The sequence below is a fragment of the Prunus avium genome, chromosome 1, assembly GCF_965620075.1.
Source record: "Prunus avium chromosome 1, drPruAviu1.hap1.1, whole genome shotgun sequence".
Lineage (NCBI taxonomy): Eukaryota > Viridiplantae > Streptophyta > Magnoliopsida > Rosales > Rosaceae > Prunus > Prunus avium.
The window spans coordinates 29,953,028-29,976,693 of NC_142284.1; the positions used below are offsets into that span (position 1 = coordinate 29,953,028).

A 23,666-nucleotide genomic window follows, 5' to 3' on the forward strand; every position below is an offset into this window, starting at 1 on the left:
ATCAATAGGTGTTCCAAATTGGACAATTCAAGTTCAACGGCAGTTCGTTCCTAATTGGAGTGGTTGGTGTATTCCATACTTCTAGCGTTTGGATTTCACTCAAAACTCACCAAATTACTCCGCCCACCATATTATGATGTTGCCCAAGTTTTGGGATCGATCCAAAATCAATAGGTGTGAGAAATTGGTCAATTCAATTTCAACGGCATTTCGTTCCTAATTGGAGTGGTTGGTGTATTCCGTACTACTAGCGATTGGATTTCACTCAAAACTCACCAAATGACTCCTCCCACCATATTATGATGTTGCCCAAGTTTTGGGCTCGATCCGAAATCAATAGGTGTTCCAAATTGGACAATTCAAGTTCAACGGCAGTTCGTTCCTAATTGGAGTGGTTGGTGTATTCCATAGTTCTAACGATTTGATTTCACTCAAAACTCACCAAATGACTCCTCCCACCATATTATGATGCTGCCCAAGTTTTGGGCCCGATCCGAAATCAATAGGTGTTCCAAATTGGACAATTCAAGTTCAACGGCAGTTCGTTCCTAATTGGAGTGGTTGGTGTATTCCATAGTTCTAACGATTTGATTTCACTCAAAACTCACCAAATGACTCCTCCCACCATATTATGATGTTGCCCAAATTTTGGGCTCGATCCGAAATCAATAGGTGTGAGAAATTGGACAATTCAAGTTGAACGGTAGTTCGTTCCTAATTGGAGTGGTTGGTGTATTCCATACTTCTAGCGATTGGATTTCACTCAAAAGTCACCAAATGACTCCTCCCACCTTATTATGATGTTGCCCAAGTTTTGGGCTCGATCTGAAATCAATAGGTGTGAGAAATTGGACAATTCAAGTTCAACGGCAGTTCGTTCCTAATTGGAGTGGTTGGTGTATTCCATACTTCTAGCGATTGGATTTCACTCAAAACTCACCAAATGACTCCTCCCACCATATTATGATGTTGCCCAAGTTTTGGGCTCGATCTGAAATCAATAGGTGTGAGAAATTGGACAATTCAAGTTCAACGGCAGTTCGTTCCTAATTGGAGTGGTTGGTGTATTCCATACTTCTAGAGATTGGATTTCAATCAAAACTCACCAAATGACTCCTCCCACCATATTATGATGTTGCCCAAGTTTTGGGCTCGATCCGAAATCAATAGGTGTGAGAAATTGGACAATTCAAGTTCAACGGCAGTTCGTTCCTAATTGGAGTGGTTGGTGTATTCCAAACTTCTAGCGATTGGATTTCACTCAAAACTCACCAAATGACTCCTCCCACCATATTATGATGTTGCCCAAGTTTTGGGCTCGATCCGAAATCAATAGGTGTTCCAAATTGGACAATTCAAGTTCAACGGCACTTCGTTCCTAATTGGAGTGGTTGGTGTATTCCATACTTGTAGCCATTGGATTTCACTCAAAACTCACCAAATGACTCCTCCCACCATATTATGATGTTGCCCAAGTTTGGGGCTCGATCCGAAATCAATAGGTGTGAGAAATTGGACAATTCAAGTTCAACGGCAGTTCGTTCCTAATTGGAGTGGTTGGTGTATTCCATACTTCTAGCGATTGGATTTCACTCAAAAGTCACCAAATGACTCCTCCCACCTTATTATGATGTTGCCCAAGTTTTGGGCTCGATCTGAAATCAATAGGTGTGAGAAATTGGACAATTCAAGTTCAACGGCAGTTCGTTCCTAATTGGAGTGGTTGGTGTATTCCATACTTCTAGCGATTGGATTTCACTCAAAACTCACCAAATGACTCCTCCCACCATATTATGATGTTGCCCAAGTTTTGGGCTCGATCTGAAATCAATAGGTGTGAGAAATTGGACAATTCAAGTTCAACGGCAGTTCGTTCCTAATTGGAGTGGTTGGTGTATTCCATACTTCTAGCGATTGGATTTCAATCAAAACTCACCAAATGACTCCTCCCACCATTTTATGATGTTGCCCAAGTTTGGGGCTCGATCCGAAATCAATAGGTGTGAGAAATTGGACAATTCAAGTTCAACGGCAGTTCGTTCCTAATTGGATTGGTTGGTGTATTCCATACTTCTATCGATTGGATTTCACCCAAAACTCACCAAATGACTCCTCCCACCATATTATGATGTTGCCCAAGTTTTGGGCTCGATCCGAAATCAATAGGTGTTCCAAATTGGACAATTCAAGTTCAACGGCAGTTCGTTCCTAATTGGAGTGGTTGGTGTATTCCATACTTCTATCGATTGGATTTCACTCAAAACTCACCAAATGACTCCTCCCACCATATTATGATGTTGCCCAAGTTTTGGGCTCGATCCGAAATCAATAGGTGTGAGAAATTGGACAATTCAAGTTCAACGGCAGTTCGTTCCAAATTGGAGTGGTTGGTGTATTCCATACTTCTATCGATTGGATTTCACTCAAAACTCACCAAATGACTCCTCCCACCATATTATGATGTTGCCCAAGTTTTGGGCTCGATCCGAAATCAATAGGTGTTCCAAATTGGACAATTCAAGTTCAACGGCACTTCGTTCCTAATTGGAGTGGTTGGTGTATTCCATACTTCTAGCCATTGGATTTCACTCAAAACTCACCAAATGACTCCTCCCACCATATTATGGTGTTGCCCAAGTTTGGGGCTCGATCCGAAATCAATAGGTGTGAGAAATTGGACAATTCAAGTTCAACGGCAGTTCGTTCCTAATTGGAGTGGTTGGTGTATTCCATACTTCTAGCGATTGGATTTCACTCAAAAGTCACCAAATGACTCCTCCCACCATATTATGATGTTGCCCAAGTTTTGGGCTCGATCCGAAATCAATAGGTGTTCCAAATTGGACAATTCAAGTTCAACGGCAGTTCGTTCCTAATTGGAGTGGTTGGTGTATTCCATACTTCTAGCGATTGGATTTCACTCAAAACTCACCAAATGACTCCTCCCACCATATTATGATGTTGCCCAAGTTTTGGGCTCGATCCGAAATCAATAGGTGTTCAAAATTGGACAATTCAAGTTCATCGGAAGTTCGTTCCGAATTGGAGTGGTTGGTGAATTCCATACTTCTAGCGATTGAATTTCACTCAAAAGTCACCAAATGACTCCTCCCACCATATTATGACGTTGCCCAAGTTTGGGGCTCGATCCGAAATCAATAGGTGTTCCAAATTGGACAATTCACGTTCAACGGCAGTTCGTTCCTAATTGGAGTGGTTGGTGTATTCCATACTTCTAGCGATTGGATTTCCCTCCAAACTCACCAAATGACTCCTCCCACCATATTATGATGTTGCCCAAGTTTTGGGCTCGATCCGAAATCAATAGGTGTTCAAAATTGGACAATTCAAGTTCAACGGCAGTTCGTTCCTAATTGGAGTGGTTGGTGAATTCCATACTTCTAGCGATTGGATTTCACTCAAAACTCACCAAATGACTCCTCCCACCATATTATGATGTTGCCCAAGTTTTGGGCTCGATCCGAAATCAATAGGTGTTCCAAATTGCACAATTCAAGTTCAACGGCAGTTCGTTCCTAATTGGAGTGGTTGGTGAATTCCATATTTCTAGCGATTGGATTTCACTCAAAACTCCCCAAATGACTCCTCTCACCATATTATGATGTTGCCCAAGTTTTGGGCCTGATCCGAAATCAATAGGTGTTCCAAATTGGACAATTCAAGTTCAACGGCAGTTCGTTCCTAATTGGAGTGGTTGGTGTATTCCATACTTCTAGCGATTGGATTTCACTAAAAATTCAACAAATGACTCCTCCCACCATATTATGATGTTGCCCAAGTTTTGGGCTTGATCTGAAATGAATAGGTGTGAGAAATTGGACAATTCAAGTTCAACGGCAGTTCGTTCCTAATTGGAGTGGTTGGTGTATTCCATACTTCTAGCGATTGGATTTCCCTCCAAACTCACCAAATGACTCCTCCCACCATATTATGATGTTGCCCAAGTTTTGGGCTCGATCCGAAATCAATAGGTGTTCAAAATTGGACAATTCAAGTTCAACGGCAGTTCGTTCCTAATTGGAGTGGTTGGTGAATTCCATACTTCTAGCGATTGGATTTCACTCAAAACTCACCAAATGACTCCTCCCACCATATTATGATGTTGCCCAAGTTTTGGGCTCGATCCGAAATCAATAGGTGTTCCAAATTGCACAATTCAAGTTCAACGGCAGTTCGTTCCTAATTGGAGTGGTTGGTGAATTCCATATTTCTAGCGATTGGATTTCACTCAAAACTCCCCAAATGACTCCTCTCACCATATTATGATGTTGCCCAAGTTTTGGGCCTGATCCGAAATCAATAGGTGTTCCAAATTGGACAATTCAAGTTCAACGGCAGTTCGTTCCTAATTGGAGTGGTTGGTGTATTCCATACTTCTAGCGATTGGATTTCACTAAAAATTCAACAAATGACTCCTCCCACCATATTATGATGTTGCCCAAGTTTTGGGCTTGATCTGAAATGAATAGGTGTGAGAAATTGGACAATTCAAGTTCAACGGCAGTTCGTTCCTAATTGGAGTGGTTGGTGTATTCCATACTTCTAGCGATTGGATTTCACTCAAAACTCACCAAATGACTCCTCCCACCATATTATGATGTTGCCCAAGTTTTGGGCTCGATCCGAAATCAATAGGTGTGAGAAATTGGACAATTCAAGTTCAACGGCAGTTCGTTCCTAATTGGAGTGGTTGGTGTATTCCAAACTTCTAGCGATTGGATTTCACTCAAAACTCACCAAATGACTCCTCCCACCGTATTATGATGTTGCCCATGTTTTGGGCTCGATCCGAAATCAGTAGGTGTTCCAAATTGGACAATTCAAGTTCAACGGCAGTTCGTTCCTAATTGGAGTGGTTGGTATATTCCATACTTCTAGCGATTGGATTTCACTCAAAACTCACCAAATGACTCCTCCCACCATATTATGATGTTGCCCAAGTTTTGGGGTCGATCCGAAATCAATACGTGTGCGAAATTGGTCAATTCAATTTGAACGGCAGTTCGTTCCTAATTGGAGTGGTTGGTGTATTCCATACTTCTAGCGATTGGATTTCACTCAAAACTCACCAAATGACTCCTCCCACCATATTATGATGTTGCCCAAGTTTTGGGCTCGATCCGAAATCAATAGGTGTTCAAAATTGGACAATTCAAGTTCAACGGCAGTTCGTTCCTAATTGGAGTGGTTGGTGTATTCCATACTTCTAGCGATTGCATTTCACTCAAAACTCACCAAATGACTCCTCCCACCATATTATGATGTTGCCCAAGTTTTGGGCTCGATCCGAAATCAATAGGTGTTCAAAATTGGACAATTCAAGTTCAACGGAAGTTCGTTCCTAATTGGAGTGGTTGGTGAATTCCATACTTCTAGCGATTGAATTTCACTCAAATGTCACCAAATGACTCCTCCCACCATATTATGACGTTGCCCAAGTTTGGGACTCGATCCGAAATCAATAGGTGTTCCAAATTGGACAATTCACGTTCAACGGCCGTTCGTTCCTAATTGGAGTGGTTGGTGTATTCCATACATCTAGCGTTTGGATTTCACTCAAAACTCACCAAATGACTACTCCCACCATATTATGATGTTGCCCAAGTTTTGGGATCGATCCGAAATCAATAGGTGTGAGAAATTGGTCAATTCAATTTCAACGGCATTTCGTTCCTAATTGGAGGGGTTGGTGTATTCCATACTTCTAGCGATTGGATTTCACTCAAAACTCACCAAACGACTCCTCCCACCATATTATAATGTTGCCCAAGTTTTGGGCTCGATCCGAAATCAATAGGTGTTCAAAATTGGACAACTCAAGTTCAACGGCAGTTCGTTCCTAATTGGAGTGGTTGGTGTATTCCATAGTTCTAGCGATTGGATTTCACTCAAAACTCGCCAAATGACTCCTCCCACCATGTTATGATGTTGCCCAAGTTTTGGGCTCGATCCGAAATCAATAGGTGTGAGAAATTGGACAATTCAAGTTCAACGGCAGTTCGTTCCTAATTGGAGTGGTTGGTGTATTCCATACTTCTAGCGATTGGATTTCACTCAAAACTCACCAAATGACTCCTCCCACCATATGATGATGTTGCCCAAGTTTTGGGATCGATCCGTAATCAATAGGTGTGAGAAATTGGACAATTCAAGTTCAACGGCAGTTCGTTCCTAATTGGAGTGGTTGGTGTATTCCATAGTTCTAGCGATTGGATTTCACTCAAAACTCGCCAAATGACTCCTCCCACCATGTTATGATGTTGCCCAAGTTTTGGGCTCGATCCGAAATCAATAGGTGTGAGAAATTGGACAATTCAAGTTCAACGGCAGTTCGTTCCTAATTGGAGTGGTTGGTGTATTCCATACTTCTAGCGATTGGATTTCACTCAAAACTCACCAAATGACTCCTCCCACCATATTATGATGTTGCCCAAGTTTTGGGCTCGATCTGAAATCAATAGGTGTGAGAAATTGGACAATTCAAGTTCAACGGCAGTTCGTTCCTAATTGGAGTGGTTGGTGTATTCCATACTTCTAGAGATTGGATTTCAATCAAAACTCACCAAATGACTCCTCCCACCATATTATGATGTTGCCCAAGTTTTGGGCTCGATCCGAAATCAATAGGTGTGAGAAATTGGACAATTCAAGTTCAACGGCAGTTCGTTCCTAATTGGAGTGGTTGGTGTATTCCAAACTTCTAGCGATTGGATTTCACTCAAAACTCACCAAATGACTCCTCCCACCATATTATGATGTTGCCCATGTTTTGGGCTCGATCCGAAATCAGTAGGTGTTCCAAATTGAACAATTCAAGTTCAACGGCAGTTCGTTCCTAATTGGAGTGGTTGGTGTATTCCATAATTCTAGCGTTTGGATTTCACTCAAAACTCACCAAATGACTCCTCCCACCATATTATGATGTTGCCCAAGTTTTGGGCTCGATCCGAAATCAATAGGTGTTCCAAATTGGACAATTCAAGTTCAACGGCAGTTCGTTCCTAATTGGAGTGGTTGGTGTATTCCATACTTCTAGCGATTGGATTTCACTCAAAACGAACCAAATGACTCCTCCCACCATATTACGATGTTGCACAAGTTTTGGGATCGATCCGAAATCAATAGGTGTTCCAAATTGGACAATTCATGTTCAACGGCATTTCGTTCCTAATTGGAGTGGTTGGTGTATTCCATACTTCTAGCGATTGGATTTCAATCAAAACTCACCAAATGACTCCTCCCACCATATTATGATGTTGCCCAAGTTTGGGTCTCGATCCGAAATCAATAGGTGTGAGAAATTGGACAATTCAAGTTCAACGGCAGTTCGTTCCTAATTGGAGTGGTTGGTGTATTCCATACTTCTAGCGATTGGATTTCACTCAAAACTCACCAAATGACTCCTCCCACCATATTATGTTGTTGCCCATGTTGTGGGCTCGATCCGAAATCAATAGGTGTTCCAAATTGGACAATTCAAGTTCAACGGCAGTTCGTTCCTAATTGGAGTGGTTGGGGTATTCCATACTTTTAGCGATTGGATTTCACTCAAAACTCACCAAATGACTCCTCCCACCATATTATGATGTTGCCCAAGGTTTGGGCTCGATCCGAAATCAATAGGTGTTCCAAATTGGACAATTCATGTTCAACGGCAGTTCGTTCCTAATTGGAGTGGTTGGTGTATTCCATACTTCTAGCGATTGGATTTCACTCAAAACTCACCAAATGACTCCTCCCACCATATTATGATGTTGCCCAAGTTTAGGGCTCGATCCGACATCAATAGGTGTGAGAAATTGGACAATTCAAGTTGAACGGCAGTTCGTTCCTAATTGGAGTGGTTGGTGTATTCCATACTTGTAGCGATTGGATTTCACTCAAAACTCACCAAATGACTCCTCCCACCATATTATGATGTTGCCCAAGTTTTGGGCTCGATCCGAAATCAATAGGTGTTCCAAATTGGACAATTCAAGTTCAACGGCAGTTCGTTCCTAATTGGAGTGGTTGGTGTATTCCATACTTCTAGCGATTGGATTTCACTCAAAACACACCAAATGTCTCGTCCCACCATATTATGATGTTGCCCATTGTTGTTAATTATTATGTTAACTCGCAATTGTACGGGGCAATTAGTAATATAGCAAGACAAGTACGAGGTCGTACCCACGAAGACTGAGAAGTTCAAATTAGTTATGTACGTAGATTACCGAATTCAAGAAGTTAGGAAGTTAAGTCTAAAACAGAAATTAAAGTGAGAGTGATTATGATTGTGAAAGGAAGTGAGCAAACTGAAATTGCAAATGAAAGCAAATAAACAAGTGTAACAAAGAGTGGTTTTAAGAGTTGGAAAACAGATTTGGAGACTAGGGCATTCGAATCACCATAACAATTCAATTCTGGGTTATATGGAGTCAAGTAACAAGTCTAATTCAGATTCAAAGATTGATTCTAGCTAAAGTATGATTAGGCCATGGTGTTTGGTCCTAACCTTGTGTTCCTAATTCCCTAATTTGATCATTTGTTGTCTAACCTAAAATTAAGCATTAGAAACCCATTAAGCATAGAAGAACAATTTAAACAACCAAGCATGTATCTAATCCCTGTTGTCGAATGTCCATACATACTCTTCCTATTCATAGTTCAATTCGAATTAAAGCATGGTGTCTACTCTTAATTCAAACCAAGATAGTTAACAAACAAGTTCTAATGGTGATCAATCATTCAAACAAGCATGTTAACTTATAAGCATAATGAATAAGAACATGAATCATGAATCAAACTTGAAACTCCAAACTTATAAACCCAGAATATTCATGTTAGGTTACATCGAAGCCCTAGTTATGGATTTAGCTACTCATAATGGAAAAGAAACTAAAATAGAAATGGGAAAACATAATGAATGCCATAAGAGTAGAAAAACCCTTTTCTGAAGTTCTTGTAGTGTCCAATGCTTCTCCAAGAGCTTCTCCACGTCTAGAAGGATGTATGAAGGATATGGAGGTGATTTGAGATGAGCTTGAGTGAGTGGTGATGGCTGAGAAAGAGGAAATTCGTAGGGAAATGGAAGGGAGGTTTTCTGGAGCTGTTTTGGTGATTTTGGGGCAGTTTAGAGTATTGGGTTGATTGCTTGAGTGTTTGGGGTTGTGGGAATGTATGAGGATGATTTCTAGATGATGGAAGTGTGGAGGATGGCTGAAGTGAATTTTGTAGCTTGAAGACTCCTCTATTTATAGGGCTAAGAGGGAGGAACATCATGATGAAATCCAACACCACCATTCCTCATTTAATACAACCCATAACTCCCACTTCATCTTGTCTATGTTAGTGTGGTTGGAATCAATCCCATCCCATACTTCTTTTGCTGCACCTCAAGCTTTCTTCACATGGGATCAAAGGTGATCAATTGTGGCTGCCTTTTGCTGCCAACCCATGTGGTCTTCTTTTGGTTGTTGAACAAATACGAGTCTTCTGAACCAGACTTGGTGTAGGAAGGCCAGAGGTTTCAAAACTTATCCAATGGGGCTCAAATTTGGATATGTTATAGTAGACACCCATTGGAACAACTTCTATGAAGAAAGTATTCCCATCGGAGCAGTAGAAGTATGCGTTTTGGGCCTTACAATTTGGCTGCCGAACAGAGACTGGAATTGACTTCATTTCATTTATGCTTTACATGCATGCACATGCTTTCTCAATAATAACTCCAGCATGTACCAACTTGATCCTTTAGACTTTCATAGCTGGAATGCCTCCCCACTTCACTCATTATGTTGGATCCAAAGTCAGTTGCAGCATGGGTGAGGCACATGGAGGCACATGACAAAGCTGGCAGCTGCAAATCCTCCTGAGCAGGGTTGAGTGTTGGGCGGGCTGAGCACTCCACAAATGTCCAATTGGGCTGAAATTTGGATATGTTGTACTAGACACCCATTGGAACAAGTTTCATGAAGATCTTCACCTCATCCAAGCCCCATAGCATGCTGATCCAAGGCCAAGAAGCTGACCTACGAAATTGGGCTGGAAAGGAGTTGTAGCCAAAATGTGTTTGTCTTCAAGCCCTTCTTCCATTCACCCAAATCAAGCCTTAACATGCATGGATTGCATCATTTCCTATCCAAAGTCATCATTGTTACCTAAATGTCAATTAACTGAAAGATAAACACAAAAAGGATTAAAAGCACAAGTTTAACTCAAACACATAACCAAATCATAAGCTAGAATGGTACAAAATGATATACAATTATGAACCGATCAAATACCCCCAAACCTAGATTTTGCTAGTCCTCGAGCAAAACAACACAAAACAAAGTTAAAAACAAAAAGTTAACTAAACCACTTTCGTAGGTAACTCGATTGCATTGAGCGTATGCAACAAGCCTTTAAACCTCTAGGCATCCCTAGTAGGAGGAGTTGTGTCTCCTGAGGGTTTAACAGAAACGATACCCACAAACGCATTACTAACTCTACAAAACAAAGTGGTTAGTAAAACTTGAAATCAACTAATGAGAACGAAAGAAAACTTTAGTCATACCTCCAACACCGTAGAGTTGCCAAGATAGGTGATCAATCAGTGTGTAATGTGGAAGCTATAGCTCAAAGGCACACGGTTTCAAAGCAAGCACACTCAAACCTTGAATAAAGAACATGCTTCGACTCTAATTCTCACAGATAACACTCAATCACTCAGAACCAATGGTTTTATTCTCTTAAACAAGCTTAAGTGAGTATATGAAATAGAAGCACAATATTTGGTTAGATCTCATGAAGGGAATCAAATACTAAGAATAGAGATACACACATACCTACCATCACCCATGAATACATCCTCAAAGATCAGCTAGGTCTTTCACAAGGTTTGTAATGAAAGGTAAGGTTAGGGGAAATGGAAGAATTGGAAGGAAAAACAGGTAACTTAAGAACATACCAAGGTTGCATTCTTCATTGATCTGCAAGGTAGCATTGACTTATAATGGCATGGCTGCAAACTTCATGGTACCACCTGGCATAGACTTTATTTATTTATTTATTTATTTATTATTTTTTTTTTTTTTTTACACTTAGATCAAATCGAAACACTTTCATCTTCGTTGATTTGATCTGCATCTTCATTAACTTCATTGCACAGAATCACACCATCTTTCATTTAGGCACATGGCAGCAACTTCCTTGCTTCAAACTTTATCTTGGCACACCTTGGTATATTTCTAAGCTATAGGGTATGGCTACAATAGGTGAAGTATCTCAGATTGAGATACAAAGGTAGGGAAATGATGAGGGTGATAGAAGAAAAGGCTTTAAGTGTTTGGCTTCAAGAGGGTTGATGGAACACACATATAGGTAGGGTGAAAAGAAAGCACATCGAATGGTTATGCACACATAGCCTAGCATCACTTCAATGAGTTCATTCATGAATGAGAGCAAGCACATGATATCTGCAAAAGAGAATCATCCTTAGTATTCAATCAAAATGGAATAATGAGATCATTTAGAGTGAAATGAAGAAAATAAATTGGGATGAGAAATAGAAACACTTTAAACCCTCTCAAGAAAGCAATTGGGCTCAAAATAGCTCACTAGGGTAGTCTCCACTATTCTCCTTCGAGAATTTGAGCATGGTACTTTAGCCACCAGAATTCTAGGAGCCAAAGCTTTGTGAAGTGCAAAATTCTGATATGAAAACCTCAATGGCAGCTCCATAGCATCGATTGTATGACATTAAAAAAAAAAAAAAAAAAAAAAAAAAATTAGTGACAAATGAACGAAAATTGAAAACACAAATGAATGAAATTTGAAAACCTTCCCCCCAGACCTGAATTGAACATTGTCCTCAATGTTAAAGCAAAGTAAAGATGATTGAGAACAAGTAAATGATAAAGGGAAAAGTTAAGAAAAAGTTTAGAAGAAAAAAAAAAAAAAAATATATATATATATATATATATATATATATACAAGCAACTCACGGATGACCAGTTAAGGGCCTCAGAAAACACAGCCAGGGGATCCGGGAAGGTTGGAGGGGTCACAATGGTCCCGCTTAAAACCCAAACTTCTTAGACACCGAAGGTGTCGCCTAAAGAACTCCTAGACACTGTATTGACGGAGGTGCTCACTGGGGTTACCCAAAGTTAGCTCATATGAAAAAAAATTATTTAAAGAAACAGAAACTTAAAATGACTAAAATAAAAACAAAACAAGTAAAGAGAAAGGATAGAAATGCTCCCCCTTGATGCGTTTAGGTCGATTGCTACCAAGCACCTTCTTCTTGAACACATGGGTTGCCTCCCAAGAAGCGCCTTAGTTACTGTCTTGGCAAGACATTATGTGATCAGCTAAGTTGATGGTACAAAGGGAAGTTGATCCACCACATGGCCTGTTTGAATGCCAGCTGAGATTCCCTCATAGAATGGCTTTAAACGTTGTCCATTTACTTTGAAAGTTGAGCCGTCTTTAGGGTTTTGAATCTCCACAGCTCCATAGGGAGAAACATTGACCACGGTGAATGGGCCTTGCCATCTAGACTTCAATTTTCCTGGAAAGAGACGCAATCGTGAGTTAAACAAAAGAACTGACATACCTTTGGAGAACTCTTTCCGTTGAATGTTTCTGTCATGGTAACTCTTGGTTCGTTCTTTGTAAAGCTTTGCATTCTCATAAGACTCATGTCTAATTTCTTCCAATTCATTGAGCTGAAACTTTCTTGCATGGCCTGCCTTGTCTAGATCAAAATTTAACTTCTTGATGGCCCAAAAAGCATTGTGTTCAAGCTCCATTGGCAGGTGACAAGCTTTCCCAAACACAAGACGATAAGGGCTCATCCCAATGGGAGTCTTATATGCAGTCCTATAAGCCCATAATGAATCATTGAGCTTGGCTGCCCAATCTTTCCTTGTATTGTTCACCACCTTCTCCAGGATGTGCTTAATTTCTCTATTGCTTATTTCCACTTGACCAGAAGTTTGCGGATGATATGGTGTAGAGACTCGATGGGTGATGTTGTACTTCTTCATGAGTGCTTCGAATGGCTTGTTACAGAAGTGGCTGCCTCCATCACTAATGACAGCCCTTGGAGTACCAAACCTTGTGAAAATATTATCCTTCAAGAACTTGAGCACCACCTTATGATCATTGGTTTTGGTGGCTATGGCTTCCACCCATTTAGACACATAATCAACAGCAACAAGTATGTAAGTACAACCAAAGGAAGATGGGAATGGTCCCATGAAATCAATACCCCACACATCGAAGAGCTCCACAACAAGTATGCTATTCAATGGCATTTCGTTCCTGCGACTTATGTTCCCCATCCTTTGACACCTATCACACTTAACACAAAAATTAAACGCATCTTTGAATAGAGTGGGCCAAAAGAAACCAGATTGGAGAATTTTAAGTGCTGTTTTCTTAGCTCCAAAGTGACCTCCACAAGCCAATTCGTGGCTATGCCTAAGTATGCTTTCTTGCTCTTCTTCTGGAACACATCTTCTAATGAGTTGATCTGGGCAATGCTTGAATAAGAAAGGTTCATCCCAGACATAATGTTTCACCATGGAAAAGAACTTCTTCTTGTCCTGAGAAGTTAGATCATTTCTAAGAACACCACAAGCAAGATAATTAACAAAATCAGCATACCATGGTTCTTTGACTTGGGCAGCATATAGTTGTTCATCAGGGAAAGTCTCATTCAAGGGTAGCACAGCTTCTCCTTTTTCTTCAACCACAATTCTGCTCAAATGATCAGCTACCACATTCTCACATCCCTTCTTGTCTCGAATTTCCAAATCGAACTCTTGCAGCAAGAGAATCCATCTAATCAAGCGTGGTTTTGCGTCCTTCTTAGTGAGCAAGTATCTAAGAGCTGCATGGTCAGAATAAACAATTACTTTAGAACCAACAAGATAAGAACGAAATTTTTCTAAAGCAAAAACCACAGCAAGGAACTCCTTCTCTGTTGTGGAGTAGTTGATTTGAGCATCATTCAAGGTCCGGCTAGCATAATGAATCACATGGGGGAGCTTGTTCTTCTTTTGACCTAAAACTGCACCAATAGCAAAGTCAGAGGCATCACACATTATTTCAAATGGTAAAGACCAATCTGGAGCTATGATAATAGGGGCTGAAGTTAGCTCCCTCTTCAAGGTAGTAAAGGCTTCCATGCAAGCTTCATTAAACTCAAAAACAGCATCCTTAGCAAGGAGATTACACAATGGCCTTGTAATGCTTGAGAAATTTTTGATGAACCTTCTATAGAATCCAGCATGACCTAGAAAGCTTCTAATTCCTTTCACAGAGGTAGGGGGTGGCAGATTTGAGATGAGATCGATCTTGGCTTTATCCACTTCAATTCCCTTGCTTGAAATCACATGGCCTAGCACAATGCCTTGTCTCACCATGAAGTGACACTTCTCCCAATTCAAAATCAGGTTTGTTTCCTGGCATCTTTTAAGCACTAGAGACAAGTGGTGAAGACAATTATCAAAAGAGGAACCAAAAACTGAAAAATCATCCATAAATACCTCAATGAATCGTTCCACCATATCTGAAAAGATTGACATCATGCATCTTTGGAAAGTTGCTGGGGCATTGCACAAACCGAATGGCATCCTTCTATAAGCAAACGTACCAAATGGGCATGTGAATGTGGTTTTCTCTTGGTCTTCCGGAGCAATGGGAATTTGATTATAACCTGAAAAACCATCAAGAAAACAATAGTAAGCATGGCCAGATAAACGTTCAAGCATTTGATCAATAAAAGGCAAGGGGAAATGATCTTTTCTAGTGGATGTGTTCAACTTCCTGTAATCAATGCAAACTCTCCAACCAGTGATAGTTCGTGTAGGAACTATCTCATTCTTCTCATTCTTCACAACGGTGATTCCGGACTTCTTCGGAACAACTTGTACAGGGCTCACCCACTTAGAATCTGAAATTGGGTAGATGATTCCTACATCGAGTAGCTTTAAAACTTCAGCTCTAACCACCTCTTTCATGTTGGGATTTAGCCTCCTTTGGGCATCACGGGATGGTTTGCTATCTTCTTCCATTAGAATCCGGTGCATGCACATGCTTGGACTAATTCCTTTGATGTCTGCTATGGTCCACCCAATGGCTGTTTTATGCTCTTTTAGAACCTTAATTAAGCTCTCTTCTTCATGTGAGGTGAGACCTGCAGCAATTATAACAGGGAGAGTTTCGTTAGCACCCAAATAAGTATATTTAAGATGATTGGGCAGTGGTTTAAGTTCTAGCTTTGGTGGGGAGATAATGGATGGCTCCAATTTCGTGGATGATGGTCCAAGAGGCTCGAGTGGTGGCCTAAAGGATGGTGGGTATGGTTGAAACACTTCTAAGGCAGCCACCACTTCTTGGAACTCCGGTTCACAAAGATCTTCCTCTTCTTGTGTTAAGACAGCTTCTAGAGCATCATTAGACTTTCTCTGCAAAATTTTGGAAGAAACCTCATGATCCACAACATCAATTGAAAAGCAAGAATCAAGAGAGATAGAAGGTTGAGATAGAGCATTAAGCATTTTAAATTCAACAGTTTCACCCAGAACAGTCATGGAAAGGGTGCTATCTTTCACTTTGATAACTGTGTCTGCAGTGGCCATGAATGGCCTGCCTAGGAGAATGCGATCAACATGATCTCCATTTGGATTGTCTTCCATGTCCATCACTACAAAATCAGCAGGGAGAATTAGTGTATTAACTTGAACTAAAATATCTTCTACAATACCTTTTGGATATTTTATAGAATGATCAGCTAGTTCAAGTCGTATTGAAGTCTTCTTCATCCCTTCTAAGCCAAGCTTTTGATACAATGAATATGGCATTAGGTTGACACTTGCTCCCAAGTCCAACATGGCTCTTCCAACCTTATTGCCTCCAATGTTAATGGGAATGTCAAAGCTGCCAGGATCAACTAGTTTTGGTGGAAGCTTCCTTTGCAACACAGCACTTACATTCTGGTCAAGCTTTACATCTTCATTTGGAGCGAAATTGAGCTTGTGAGTTTTCAAGTCCTTGATGAACTTTCCATATGCAGGAATCTGTTCAATAACATCAAGCAAAGGCAAATTGATATTAACTTTACTCAAAATATCATAAATCTCTTTAAAAGCCTTATCTTGCTTTGCTTTCTTAAGACGGCCTGGAAATGGAATCGGTGGAACATATGGAGCGGGTGGCACGTATCTATCTTCTTGAAGATGTGGTGGCACAAATTTGTCATCTCTCTTATGCAATTGGAATTGTTTGGATTCCTGAGAATCTGATTTGGCATTAGGAGCAGATTGAGAAGTTTTGAGATGTTCCCCTTCTGTAGCCGTGGTCTCCTCCTCTTCATCTTCTACAATCACAACATCATTTGAAAGATTAGAATCAACTTTACTATCAATGATCTTACCTGATCTGAGCACATGAATGGCCTTGGCTTCTTGGTTCTTTGGATTGATCTCGGTTTGGCTTGGCCATTTCCCAGGTGCTCTTTGAGTTATTTCAGCAGCTAATTGGCCTATTTGAACTTCCAATTTGGCAATGGTAGCTTGTGTAGTTTGCTGGAAATTGGATTGGTTGATTGCCATCTGCTTAACTATATCCTCCAATGATGATGTTTGTTGTGGCTTTTGGAATGAAGGGGGATTGGCTTGATTCTGAGTATTCCTCCATGAAAAGTTTGGATGATTCCTCCAACCTGGATTATAACTTTGAGAGTATGGATCATTTCTTGGACCTTGGTTGTAGGAATTTACCAACTTAGCTTGCTCTTGCACAAATTCTGGATATCCAGCCCCAAGTGGACAAGCTATGGTAGCATGGTCAGGAGTTTCGCAAATACTACACACTTCCTTCGGAGGGCTTCTTGAGTTTAATGCAAGAAGAGCATCTAGCTTTTGTTCCAGTTTTGAAATCTGCACACTAGAAGCATCATTAGAACCACTAATAACACGTTTACCTCTTGTATCCGTATGTTGGGTCTCCATTGCTATCTCCTCGAAGAGTTCGTATGTTTCTTCTGGAGTTTTGGTTTTAAAAGAACCACCTGCAAAATTGGTGACTATATTATGACTAGAAGGGGTTAGTCCTTTATAAAACATACGCATTTGAAGCTTCAATGGAATCCCATGATGAGGACATTGGTTGAGCAGCCCATTGAATCTCTCCCATGCTTCACAAAATGATTCATCATCTTGCTGTGCAAATAACAAGATCTTATCCCTAAGCATGTCGGTCTTTTGCGTGGAGAAGTATTTCTCCAAGAACTTCTTTTGAATGGCAGCCCATGTAGTGAGTGAACCAGGCTTCAAAGAATTCAACCAATATTTCGCCTTATCCTTCAAAGTGTATGGAAACACTCTCATTCGAAGTTGATCTTCTGTCACACCTGTCAAGGGAAAAGAACTCACAACATTAAAAATATCCTTTATATGAGTTAATGGATCTTCATTAGGTAAACCATAAAAGGAAGGCAGCATATTAAGATGAGAAGATTTAAGCTCATAATTTCGAGCTACAGTGGGCAGCAAAATGCTTGAAGGAGATGCTGGAATTGTTGGGATATCAAGTTCTCCCATGAACTCATTGGCAGCCATCTCTTCTTCTTCTTCTTGGTCTGAACTTGCTTCCGAATTTGAAGGTGAAGAACCAGGAAGTTCAGTGTGGAGAGCAATACTTGTAAATGTGGCAAGAGCTTGCTCTTTTGCAGTTGACAACTCTCTTTCTAGACGATTATGAACTTCAGAGATCACCCGGTTGGGTTGCAACGATGGTCCTGCGTTCAACGATCTGGAGCGTTGGAACGAAGACCTCACTTGTTCAAGGAACGGTCTTTTAGACATAAACTACCTGAAACAGAAAATTAGATTAATTAGAAACACTAAAAAGAATAGGGTAACCTTGGGCACATAACCAGGGAAGAACTTTCGTTCAGTCCCCGGCAACGGCGCCAAAATTTGTTGTTAATTATTATGTTAACTCGCAATTGTACGGGGCAATTAGTAATATAGCAAGACAAGTACGAGGTCGTACCCACGAAGACTGAGAAGTTCAAATTAGTTATGTACGTAGATTACCGAATTCAAGAAGTTAGGAAGTTAAGTCTAAAACAGAAATTAAAGTGAGAGTGATTATGATTGTGAAAGGAAGTGAGCAAACTGAAATTGCAAATGAAAGCAAATAAACAAGTGTAACAAAGAGTGGTTTTAAGAGTTGGAAAACAGATTTGGAGACTAGGGCATTCGAATCACCATAACAATTCAATTCTGGGTTATATGGAGTCAAGTAACAAGTCTAATTCAGATTCAAAGATTGATTCTAGCTAAAGTATGATTAGGCCATGGTGTTTGGTCCTAACCTTGTGTTCCTAATTCCCTAATTTGATCATTTGTTGTCTAACCTAAAATTAAGCATTAGAAACCCATTAAGCATAGAAGAACAATTTAAACAACCAAGCATGTATCTAATCCCTGTTGTCGAATGTCCATACATACTCTTCCTATTCATAGTTCAATTCGAATTAAAGCATGGTGTCTACTCTTAATTCAAACCAAGATAGTTAACAAACAAGTTCTAATGGTGATCAATCATTCAAACAAGCATGTTAACTTATAAGCATAATGAATAAGAACATGAATCATGAATCAAACTTGAAACTCCAAACTTATAAACCCAGAATATTCATGTTAGGTTACATCGAAGCCCTAGTTATGGATTTAGCTACTCATAATGGAAAAGAAACTAAAATAGAAATGGGAAAACATAATGAATGCCATAAGAGTAGAAAAACCCTTTTCTGAAGTTCTTGTAGTGTCCAATGCTTCTCCAAGAGCTTCTCCACGTCTAGAAGGATGTATGAAGGATATGGAGGTGATTTGAGATGAGCTTGAGTGAGTGGTGATGGCTGAGAAAGAGGAAATTCGTAGGGAAATGGAAGGGAGGTTTTCTGGAGCTGTTTTGGTGATTTTGGGGCAGTTTAGAGTATTGGGTTGATTGCTTGAGTGTTTGGGGTTGTGGGAATGTATGAGGATGATTTCTGGATGATGGAAGTGTGGAGGATGGCTGAAGTGAATTTTGTAGCTTGAAGACTCCTCTATTTATAGGGCTAAGAGGGAGGAACATCATGATGAAATCCAACACCACCATTCCTCATTTAATACAACCCATAACTCCCACTTCATCTTGTCTATGTTAGTGTGGTTGGAATCAATCCCATCCCATACTTCTTTTGCTGCACCTCAAGCTTTCTTCACATGGGATCAAAGGTGATCAATTGTGGCTGCCTTTTGCTGCCAACCCATGTGGTCTTCTTTTGGTTGTTGAACAAATACGAGTCTTCTGAACCAGACTTGGTGTAGGAAGGCCAGAGGTTTCAAAACTTATCCAATGGGGCTCAAATTTGGATATGTTATAGTAGACACCCATTGGAACAACTTCTATGAAGAAAGTATTCCCATCGGAGCAGTAGAAGTATGCGTTTTGGGCCTTACAATTTGGCTGCCGAACAGAGACTGGAATTGACTTCATTTCATTTATGCTTTACATGCATGCACATGCTTTCTCAATAATAACTCCAGCATGTACCAACTTGATCCTTTAGACTTTCATAGCTGGAATGCCTCCCCACTTCACTCATTATGTTGGATCCAAAGTCAGTTGCAGCATGGGTGAGGCACATGGAGGCACATGACAAAGCTGGCAGCTGCAAATCCTCCTGAGCAGGGTTGAGTGTTGGGCGGGCTGAGCACTCCACAAATGTCCAATTGGGCTGAAATTTGGATATGTTGTACTAGACACCCATTGGAACAAGTTTCATGAAGATCTTCACCTCATCCAAGCCCCATAGCGTGCTGATCCAAGGCCAAGAAGCTGACCTACGAAATTGGGCTGGAAAGGAGTTGTAGCCAAAATGTGTTTGTCTTCAAGCCCTTCTTCCATTCACCCAAATCAAGCCTTAACATGCATGGATTGCATCATTTCCTATCCAAAGTCATCATTGTTACCTAAATGTCAATTAACTGAAAGATAAACACAAAAAGGATTAAAAGCACAAGTTTAACTCAAACACATAACCAAATCATAAGCTAGAATGGTACAAAATGATATACAATTATGAACCGATCAAATACCCCCAAACCTAGATTTTGCTAGTCCTCGAGCAAAACAACACAAAACAAAGTTAAAAACAAAAAGTTAACTAAACCACTTTCGTAGGTAACTCGATTGCATTGAGCGTATGCAACAAGCCTTTAAACCTCTAGGCATCCCTAGTAGGAGGAGTTGTGTCTCCTGAGGGTTTAACAGAAACGATACCCACAAACGCATTACTAACTCTACAAAACAAAGTGGTTAGTAAAACTTGAAATCAACTAATGAGAACGAAAGAAAACTTTAGTCATACCTCCAACACCGTAGAGTTGCCAAGATAGGTGATCAATCAGTGTGTAATGTGGAAGCTATAGCTCAAAGGCACACGGTTTCAAAGCAAGCACACTCAAACCTTGAATAAAGAACATGCTTCGACTCTAATTCTCACAGATAACACTCAATCACTCAGAACCAATGGTTTTATTCTCTTAAACAAGCTTAAGTGAGTATATGAAATAGAAGCACAATATTTGGTTAGATCTCATGAAGGGAATCAAATACTAAGAATAGAGATACACACATACCTACCATCACCCATGAATACATCCTCAAAGATCAGCTAGGTCTTTCACAAGGTTTGTAATGAAAGGTAAGGTTAGGGGAAATGGAAGAATTGGAAGGAAAAACAGGTAACTTAAGAACATACCAAGGTTGCATTCTTCATTGATCTGCAAGGTAGCATTGACTTATAATGGCATGGCTGCAAACTTCATGGTACCACCTGGCATAGACTTTATTTATTTATTTATTTATTTATTATTTTTTTTTTTTTTTTACACTTAGATCAAATCGAAACACTTTCATCTTCGTTGATTTGATCTGCATCTTCATTAACTTCATTGCACAGAATCACACCATCTTTCATTTAGGCACATGGCAGCAACTTCCTTGCTTCAAACTTTATCTTGGCACACCTTGGTATATTTCTAAGCTATAGGGTATGGCTACAATAGGTGAAGTATCTCAGATTGAGATACAAAGGTAGGGAAATGATGAGGGTGATAGAAGAAAAGGCTTTAAGTGTTTGGCTTCAAGAGGGTTGATGGAACACACATATAGGTAGGGTGAAAAGAAAGCACATCGAATGGTTATGCACACATAGCCTAGCATCACTTCAATGAGTTCATTCATGAATGAGAGCAAGCACATGATATCTGCAAAAGAGAATCATCCTTAGTATTCAATCAAAATGGAATAATGAGATCATTTAGAGTGAAATGAAGAAAATAAATTGGGATGAGAAATAGAAACACTTTAAACCCTCTCAAGAAAGCAATTGGGCTCAAAATAGCTCACTAGGGTAGTCTCCACTATTCTCCTTCGAGAATTTGAGCATGGTACTTTAGCCACCAGAATTCTAGGAGCCAAAGCTTTGTGAAGTGCAAAATTCTGATATGAAAACCTCAATGGCAGCTCCATAGCATCGATTGTATGACATTAAAAAAAAAAAAAAAAAAAAAAAAAAATTAGTGACAAATGAACGAAAATTGAAAACACAAATGAATGAAATTTGAAAACCTTCCCCCCAGACCTGAATTGAACATTGTCCTCAATGTTAAAGCAAAGTAAAGATGATTGAGAACAAGTAAATGATAAAGGGAAAAGTTAAGAAAAAGTTTAGAAGAAAAAAAAAAAAAATATATATATATATATATATATATACAAGCAACTCACGGATGACCAGTTAAGGGCCTCAGAAAACACAGCCAGGGGATCCGGGAAGGTTGGAGGGGTCACAATGGTCCCGCTTAAAACCCAAACTTCTTAGACACCGAAGGTGTCGCCTAAAGAACTCCTAGACACTGTATTGACGGAGGTGCTCACTGGGGTTACCCAAAGTTAGCTCATATGAAAAAAAATTATTTAAAGAAACAGAAACTTAAAATGACTAAAATAAAAACAAAACAAGTAAAGAGAAAGGATAGAAATGCTCCCCCTTGATGCGATTAGGTCGATTGCTACCAAGCACCTTCTTCTTGAACACATGGGTTGCCTCCCAAGAAGCGCCTTAGTTACTGTCTTGGCAAGACATTATGTGATCAGCTAAGTTGATGGTACAAAGGGAAGTTGATCCACCACATGGCCTGTTTGAATGCCAGCTGAGATTCCCTCATAGAATGGCTTTAAACGTTGTCCATTTACTTTGAAAGTTGAGCCGTCTTTAGGGTTTTGAATCTCCACAGCTCCATAGGGAGAAACATTGACCACGGTGAATGGGCCTTGCCATCTAGACTTCAATTTTCCTGGAAAGAGACGCAATCGTGAGTTAAACAAAAGAACTGACATACCTTTGGAGAACTCTTTCCGTTGAATGTTTCTGTCATGGTAACTCTTGGTTCGTTCTTTGTAAAGCTTTGCATTCTCATAAGACTCATGTCTAATTTCTTCCAATTCATTGAGCTGAAACTTTCTTGCATGGCCTGCCTTGTCTAGATCAAAATTTAACTTCTTGATGGCCCAAAAAGCATTGTGTTCAAGCTCCATTGGCAGGTGACAAGCTTTCCCAAACACAAGACGATAAGGGCTCATCCCAATGGGAGTCTTATATGCAGTCCTATAAGCCCATAATGAATCATTGAGCTTGGCTGCCCAATCTTTCCTTGTATTGTTCACCACCTTCTCCAGGATGTGCTTAATTTCTCTATTGCTTATTTCCACTTGACCAGAAGTTTGCGGATGATATGGTGTAGAGACTCGATGGGTGATGTTGTACTTCTTCATGAGTGCTTCGAATGGCTTGTTACAGAAGTGGCTGCCTCCATCACTAATGACAGCCCTTGGAGTACCAAACCTTGTGAAAATATTATCCTTCAAGAACTTGAGCACCACCTTATGATCATTGGTTTTGGTGGCTATGGCTTCCACCCATTTAGACACATAATCAACAGCAACAAGTATGTAAGTACAACCAAAGGAAGATGGGAATGGTCCCATGAAATCAATACCCCACACATCGAAGAGCTCCACAACAAGTATGCTATTCAATGGCATTTCGTTCCTGCGACTTATGTTCCCCATCCTTTGACACCTATCACACTTAACACAAAAATTAAACGCATCTTTGAATAGAGTGGGCCAAAAGAAACCAGATTGGAGAATTTTAAGTGCTGTTTTCTTAGCTCCAAAGTGACCTCCACAAGCCAATTCGTGGCTATGCCTAAGTATGCTTTCTTGCTCTTCTTCTGGAACACATCTTCTAATGAGTTGATCTGGGCAATGCTTGAATAAGAAAGGTTCATCCCAGACATAATGTTTCACCATGGAAAAGAACTTCTTCTTGTCCTGAGAAGTTAGATCATTTCTAAGAACACCACAAGCAAGATAATTAACAAAATCAGCATACCATGGTTCTTTGACTTGGGCAGCATATAGTTGTTCATCAGGGAAAGTCTCATTCAAGGGTAGCACAGCTTCTCCTTTTTCTTCAACCACAATTCTGCTCAAATGATCAGCTACCACATTCTCACATCCCTTCTTGTCTCGAATTTCCAAATCGAACT

At 40.1% G+C, this 23,666-nt stretch overlaps 1 non-coding gene across 1 annotated transcript; it reads left to right on the top strand.

The window, feature by feature from the left end:
- Positions 1-17,142: 17,142 nt before the first annotated feature.
- LOC148297688 (small nucleolar RNA R71) lies at positions 17,143-17,249 on the top strand. Its single transcript, XR_015833186.1, has one exon. It is a non-coding gene; the product is annotated as a small nucleolar RNA R71 (small nucleolar RNA).
- The last annotated feature ends 6,417 nt before the right edge of the window (positions 17,250-23,666 follow it).